The sequence below is a fragment of the Dasypus novemcinctus genome, chromosome 2, assembly GCF_030445035.2.
Source record: "Dasypus novemcinctus isolate mDasNov1 chromosome 2, mDasNov1.1.hap2, whole genome shotgun sequence".
Classification (NCBI taxonomy): Eukaryota; Metazoa; Chordata; class Mammalia; order Cingulata; family Dasypodidae; genus Dasypus; species Dasypus novemcinctus.
In genome coordinates this window covers 200,676,722-200,684,467 of record NC_080674.1, presented here as the reverse complement: position 1 = coordinate 200,684,467, position 7,746 = coordinate 200,676,722, and the positions used below count along the sequence as shown (strand labels likewise).

The 7,746-nt window shown below is 40.0% G+C and overlaps 1 pseudogene; it reads right to left on the bottom strand.

The window, feature by feature from the left end:
- Positions 1-285: 285 nt before the first annotated feature.
- Positions 286-2,201, bottom strand: LOC105745204 (E3 ubiquitin-protein ligase Mdm2-like; annotated as a pseudogene).
- Between the last annotated feature and the right edge of the window lie 5,545 nt (positions 2,202-7,746).

The following is a 7,746-nucleotide window of genomic DNA, read 5'->3' as shown; positions in this document are numbered from 1 at the left end:
TTAAATAACCAGCTATATAGCCAATTCAAATTACATTAAAACCCAAATATGAACTATAAAGAGAAGTGAAATTTTCCTAAAATGAAGTGAATATTCACTAAACCTCATCCCTTCTCCACGTAGGTAAATTACATTAAGGAGAAGAATTCTACATTGACTGAGATACTTTTACACTTCAGTATGTATAAAAACATAAAAACAAATGTAATGTTGCCAAAATAACTGTCTGAGTTTTTAGGGTTACATAGTTAGAAATATATAATTCTACTCTTACAAACAAGTCAACTAGGGGAAATAAGTTAGCATAATCATTTGAACTGGCTGCCTACATATTGGGCAGGGCTTATTTATTTATTTATTTATTTTAGCTTTTTTAAGCATGTAAAACAAGCCATAAGATGTCCTTTTTTGTCATGAATGATACAGTCAATTTTAGGTCACAATGTTCAATGGCACAAAGATGGAAACTAGATTCCATGCATTTTTCTTTATCTTGTGTTTCATTCCTCTCAAATGCTGACAACTTTATTTAATTTTTTTTTAATTTTTAAAGAAGCTTTAGATTATATAAATGTTTAATTAAAAGTATAGGGGGTTCCCATATTCCCCACCCCTCCCCCTAACCCTCCCACACCTTCCCACATTAACATCTTTGATAAATTTGCTACAATTGATGAACACATATTGAAGCATTGTTATTAACAATGTACTATAGTTTCTATTATAGCTTACACTCTGCCTTACCCAATTTTATAGGTTATGACCAAATGTAATGGCCTGTACCTGGCATTGCAATGTCATGCAGGACAATTCCAGTGTCCCAAATGTCCCCGTATTATACCTATTCTTCCCTCTCCCTCACCTCAGAACCTCTAGTGGCCACTACCTTTACATCAATGATAAAAGTTCTTCCATTGCTAGAATAATATTGTCTATAATAGAATAATACTAAGTCTACTTTAGTCCATTGTTCACTCCCCAGTCTTGAGGATTTTGGGATGGTGATCCCACTGCTTCTACTTGAGAGGGGGCTTAAATCCCAATGGGCAGATGGCTGACATCTTCTTGACTGGTATAAATGTTGCTCCTAGAAGCTGATGGCTGAGAATAGTCCTCATTTTCTTGGGATTGGGAGGCTTGTGTGATTTTATTATTTTCCTCTATGTCATTTTTCTGAAATCAGGAACATTAAAGCTCTCTTCTACATGTGTTGAGTTTTCTAGTATGGCTTTCCCAGGTATTTTCCCTTTATCATTTCCTTTATCTTCAGGAAGCCAATTCTCAGATGTGTTGTAATGCATTTCCACAAGGGGAGAATGCATTTCATTGCATGAAGTACATTTCCCACAGAGAGCTAAGGAAATTTCAGGATCTTCTTCAGATGAGTCTGTATCACTCTCCCCTGCTTGATAAACAGTAACTTGATAAACCTGATCATCTTCACATGAGAGTTCTTGTCCTTCTTCACTAATTTTCTGAATCAAGAGATTCAACTTCAAATTATACACTGAATTGATCTGAAACTGAATCCTGATTCAACCAATCACCAGAATGTTCACTTAAACCAGTATCAAGATCCAGATTGATAGTCTCCACTGATTCACTCCTACAGAATCTTTTACACCATATCTTCCTTATTATAGAGCAAGACTTTCATCAGAGGAAAGGAAAATGCTAGCAGATGTGTGGTGCTTTCTCTGTTGTCCACCAGCTAAGTCTTCTGAATTTTCTGTCTCACTAATTACTCTCCTTCTAGATGAAGGTCTAAAAATCAAATTTGAGGGTGAAGATTTCTCCTCCTACACCTCTTGCACAGGGTCCCTTTGATGGCTGCCATCACTTAGCGATACACCTGAATCTGATGGTTCCTGCTGGCTGACTACTACCAAGTTTCTGTAAACCATGTAAACATTTTCCTGTGTTCTTTCACAGAGGAGCTTGGCACTACAAACAACTCCCCTAGAAGATAATTTGAACAATATACAATATGTTGTTGTTTCTCATCATATAATCACTTGGTCATTATATAGTGTCCAAGATAAAATATAATGTCTTTCATTGTGTGTCTTTTTGTGCACCAACAGACTCTAGCAACTTCAATAATGATTGTTTTGTTCTAACCAGGGCCTCTGGTTCTGAAACAGGAATCTGTGAGGTGCTCATAGCATATCAGTAGCTAGATAATTGTTGGTATTGCACATTTGCCAAGCAGGGTTTTTCATGCCTACAGTGGGATCTTTTGAGGCTCCCCAGTTCTGTTCATGGGGCACATGGAAGCCTTCATGTCAATTTCACACCACTATTGTATTCCAACATATTAGGTTGGGAATAGGAGATTCCTTGAGGCAAAAGCATCAGAACCTGAGTCAGAGGTTCTGACCAGAAGAAGGCTCAGCTTCTTGCTCCATCCCCCTTCCAGTCACACAGGGCAACACAAGCCCCAAACAAAAGGAACAAAGGTTGCTAATAGCCATGCTCCCCCCTCTTCCCATCTGTCCTCTTGATAGTGGGAGGCCACTGGGGCTGGGAAGCTAAATGTGGAGGCCCCCCCCAACCTTCTGAGAGCCCATATAGATCAGAGCATTCTGCTTTGATGCCTTGAGAGACATGCTTGTTGTCTCTGCTAACTAAAAGGGAAGAAGATTAGAGCTCTTCTGTTTTACTTAAGCTCTTAGATGCTCTTATCTTTTTAAACAAAAGAAGCAGCATTTGGAAATGTACACACACATCTTGTCTATTCTCCTGTATGTAGCCAGAAATGAAGCAGTTTCTTACAGATAATAAAATGCTTCTCAGTTTTACTACTGTGTGGTTAGACTGGTAAGAGGATGTGCCTGCCCCCTTGAAGCTGGCACATGGTCTGTATGAATGCCCAGAGCCTGGAGAAGCCCTGGGTTCCCACCCAGCTCTGCAGGGTGACAGCAGCCCTCCACCCTGCCATCTTCCCCAGCCCAAGGCTGTGCTACATATATTTCTTCAGGTCCTTGTCTGGTCAACGCCAATGTGAAACACCCTTCTCCATTCTAAAAGATTCTAAAAAGAAATCTTGCACCTCTTTTAATACTATTACTATATAGCAAATGTTTTCTCTTCCTTTCTCTAGCATGGTATTTTTAGTTTGGGTTTTGTTTTTGTGCTGAAATGACAATTCTCTTTCTTGCTCAGTCAGCCTCACATCTATTCTGTATAATATACCATGGCCAGACTCAGTACAGGCTCAGCACACCAGTGTCTTCCCAGCTCATGTCCATGATAAAACAGCACACTTCCCTAATTCACTGACCAACCTTGTGGGTTTAAATTATGTGACACTGACAATTTTCCCAAATTGAGTACATTCAGTTGTTCATATGACCCTCATGGTATTCACAATATATGTAGGTTCACAACATAAGATGCTACATTATCAGTATGATACCTCAACATTAGACTGCATATGTCATCATTTATAACAATGTAACTTCATCAAGAACTTCCCTCTGAAAGTTCTTTTTTTCAGATTTGTGCTAACATTGGGGTCAGGGTCTGATTCCACAGGTATCATGTAGACATCAGACAAGGTTGTTTTCAAGTACCATTTTTTAAAAGAAAATATTTATTTTGCCCCACTATGATAGCAATGTATGTAATCTCTGTCACAAATCTCAGCCCAAGTCTAAATATTTTTAAGGTACTATGAACTTAGGGCAGCACTGGGCAGTTTAGCGCTTGCTGAAATGTGTTCAGTGTTCAATTATATTTGTGCATATTTCTTTACTGTACAAAGAAAACAACATTTAATTTTCTAACTATCCAGAGAAAGTAATGTAAAACAATGTTTTACTGAGAAATAAGAAATTTTTCTTGTTTTTCAGGGGGTTAGGATTATTTTCTTTTCTATTTATTTTCCAAGTTCTTTTGCATTCTCCTTTTCATATATTTCCTTCATTTTACCAAAAGCTGTCCTTTATTTTTCAACCTTGATCTTTTTGTCTTCTAAAAATGCCATATTTGCTTAATGAAACCTCAGGGAAATGATAATGCCTCACACACACCGGATGTGTCACTTGTCTTTATTTTATTTGGTCATTACATTTTTGTTTGGGGGAAGATATGTGCATGGCAACTGCATGGCACATTTCATTTACTACCTGCCCTCTCCACAAGTATGTCTGAAACATTTCTATAATTGTACAGAAGATGCAAGGAGTACATAGCTTCATTTATATCACAAAATCAAAGATTGGGTTATTTTTCTTTTAATGTTTACATCCTGTTTTCTCCATTTAAGGAATGCTGCTTCAAGAACTATGTGGTATTACAGAAAAAGTTGAAGATTAGTTTGAGGACTATTTATTGTTATACTCCTCATCAATCCCCCACCGATTGAAAGAAAAATTGTTCCAGATAGTTTATCTTATCTTAGGATGAGGTCTTAGTTGATATTTAAGAAAACCAGTCCATTCTTAGCTTTAAGCTTTCAATTTTAAGAATAAATGCATACAGCAGGAATTTAGAAATGTAAATGTGTGTTTAACTTATTGCAGTCATAGTTTCTACATAAATTCTTTGTCAGCTATTTCATGTGCATTAGAAATAACAAGCTGGACTCCAGTCTTGTGAAGCTGCTGCTGGTTAAAGAAGGATGTGCAGATGCTACCAAGTGTGGCATCTGGACCCCACACTGTCATGAAGCCCGAGTCAGGGGAAAGGAACTGGAATAAAATCATCACCTTTGTGAACATGAGAACCTTTACTTGGCCTTATAAGGTGGGAAGGGAAAGCTAATATTAAAAATCAGCCTTGAAGGGTGGGTGCAATACCATTTGCTTTGTTAGGTGGTTTGGTGAATGTTTTTGCATGTGAGTCTCTTTTTACAGAGTAGATCGAGGTCCAGCCAACTTGACTATAAAGGAAGTCAGATATCCCATTAAATTGCTATAAATTAGGAATGTCCCATTGGAGATTGCATCCACCCTACATTATTCAGAGCAGCAGCAGCTGTTTGCTGAGGGAGAAGGTTCTGTGGTATCTTCATCACCTGCCACCTTGAAAGGCTGCTGCCTGCTCCTATTTGGACAAAACTGCCACATCCAGCCCTTCCATTCCTCCCCAGTGTGCTTTGCTTTTAGAGTGGAAATTCACAGAATGAATTCCAGCTCTTCATTTGCATGGTTGTGGCATTGACTGAGCCTCAACTTCAGGGTCACAGTGGTCAGGAGGCACTGGTGGCTGTCCTGAGTGCAGTGGCCCTCACTGAGCACCTGCCATCCAGTCTTCAGTCCCTAAGTGTTGCTGCTGGGGAACCAGAGCTGAGTCTAAGCACTTCACTCATCACACTGCATAGGACAGACACAGGATTTGAGTCCACATCTGGGAGCCCAGTGTCTGGACTTTCCCTTCCTGGGTGTTTCTCAGTCAGCTAATTAAAGTATTTAGAGCAAGCGTGCCTATTTTAAATAAGCAGCATTTCTAGTATTCATTGTGCTGTTCTAGTATACATAGTATTAACTATAGTCCTTTGAGAAACATGTATCTGCTGTTCACATCTTATTACAGCTACTTAAGATAATCAGCTGTGCCAAAAATAGGGCATTTTTGCTTTCACTTACTAGAAGTTTAGGTATTGTTTGTTTAGTTTTTTAGTCAACAGTGTATTCAAGTCAAGTTCTGGAAATATAAAATTACTGCCTTATATACCTAATGTAAAGGCATTCCATGAAGTTTGAAACAAGCTAAAAGGACACTGAAGTTCTTCCTCCTTATAAAACTTCAATAATTTTCCTGATGAAATTAAAGAGTGTGGTTGAAGACAGTTGTTCATCCAACTTTTTCTTTCTGGGGAAATGTGGTCTCTTCCCTTTACACGTTTAGAAAAAGGGTCATATTTAAGTAGGTTGGTAAAGTTGTGGCTGTGGTTAGGAGACACCAGTGCATGAGCCTGCCTGTCAGCCTGCAATAAACATAGCCTTGTTCCTTTCTGAGTGATTTAAACTACACAGAAGTCCATTAGAAGGCTCTCTGGAGCCATTGGGCTTCTGTCTTCTCTTCTAAAACTGCTGAGCTCATGACCCTGTATAAATAGCCCTTATTTTGTTTGTCACTGACATAAGAGAGGTTGAATGGGAGGCTGGGTCATGACAAGACTGGGAATCTTAGGGCACAGAATATGCAGAGAGCTTTGTGGTGACCATGGCGTTTGTATGTCAGGGGCACTGTGGACCTCTGTTTAGGCAAGAGGTTCCTGGGAACCTGAGTCCTGCACCCTCTCCCCCATCACTTCCACCTGCACACACATCTGTGGCTCAGTGACACCCGGCAAGTGAGGTCTGGGGTTGGTGTGCTGCTCTGCCAGCTACTTCAGGGGTAAATCCTCTCCTGTCCACCTCTCCTTCACACAGAGAACCTGCAGTTTTGGAGGATTTGACCTGACAAACCGTTCTCTGCACATGGGCAGTAGTAATGCCTCCCCAGTGGTGAGTGCAGTCAGAAAGAGACCATTGGTTTATACTGGAGGGATGTGGTTGGCAAGGGCTTGAGCTCTGTGCTTAGAGAATAGAGGCCCTGTGAGCAGGTGGTCCTTTATGGCCCTCAGGCTCTTCCCTGCTCCGTGGGGGTAAATGAGAGCTCCCCCAGCCTGGCCTTCTTCCTGGAGGCAGCCACTTTCCCAGGGGCTTTTATCACTCTCCTCACACAGTGGATCCAGGTGCCTTTGGTTTGTGCAGAGAACACCAAATGGAGCATGGCTGAATGGAGACAGATTTCCCACCAAGCCACTGGGCTCCTGTGGCCTCTCTGCTGCCTTCATGGTCCAGTCCCCACTCACAGGGGATTCTGCTTCTGGACCTCAGCCCCAGAGGCTGCCGGGTGCCCAGCTTGCTCCCTAAAGGCTGCTCTCTCAGGGCCCAAGATTTTAGGTGAGCTTTCTGTGCAGCTTTGGAAAAACATGCCTTTTGTCATGAAACTGAAATTTAGATTACCTGCTTTATATTTGTTAGCATCATATGTGACACAAGACGAGTTTGAGAAATATCTGGGAGAAAAACTTTTATTTGGATGCCAAATTTTCTTACTTTGTAAACCCATAATTTTATGTAGTGATGCTTTTAAAAAATGAGAGAAAGCATGATTTTTTTTTCCTTTCTCAGGAGAAAGTTTTTTTTTTTTAAGCAAAACAAAATGACTGCTGAACAGTCTGCCTTTTCAGACTAGGAAATTCAAACCTAGAAGAGCCAATACCCTTGGTCACCTGATGCTGGCTTTGCTGACTTGCCTTTTGTTCTCCTGGGAAGGGTACCTGGATATTAGTCCATATAAACCACTGTTGGACTGATGAAGTGCAGTCCCTTGGGATTTTTGTTGTTGTTTTTGTTGTCTGTTTGAGGTACCAAGTCCAGGGTTTGAACCAGAGACCTCATCTGTGGGAAGCTGGAGCTCAAACATTGAGCCACATAGGCTTCCCTGAATTGATTTTTTCTCTAGTTTTACTTGTTTGTTTTTCTTAATTTTTCAGGAGGCATGAGGCAACTGAATCCAGGATCTCCAATGTGAGAAGTGGACACTCAATCTGTTGAGCCACATCTGTTCCTAATAATGTTATTTTAAGAAGGGTTTTATCTTGATGACTAGAGAAAGTATGGAAAATAGGCTTTTGAGGAAGATAACAAAAGCATAAAAACAAAATTGTAAATATAGATAAAAGCACAAGGGTGTCAATTAAACAAGGGAATTTTGGTGTAATGAAAAAAATTATTTTGACACATCTTT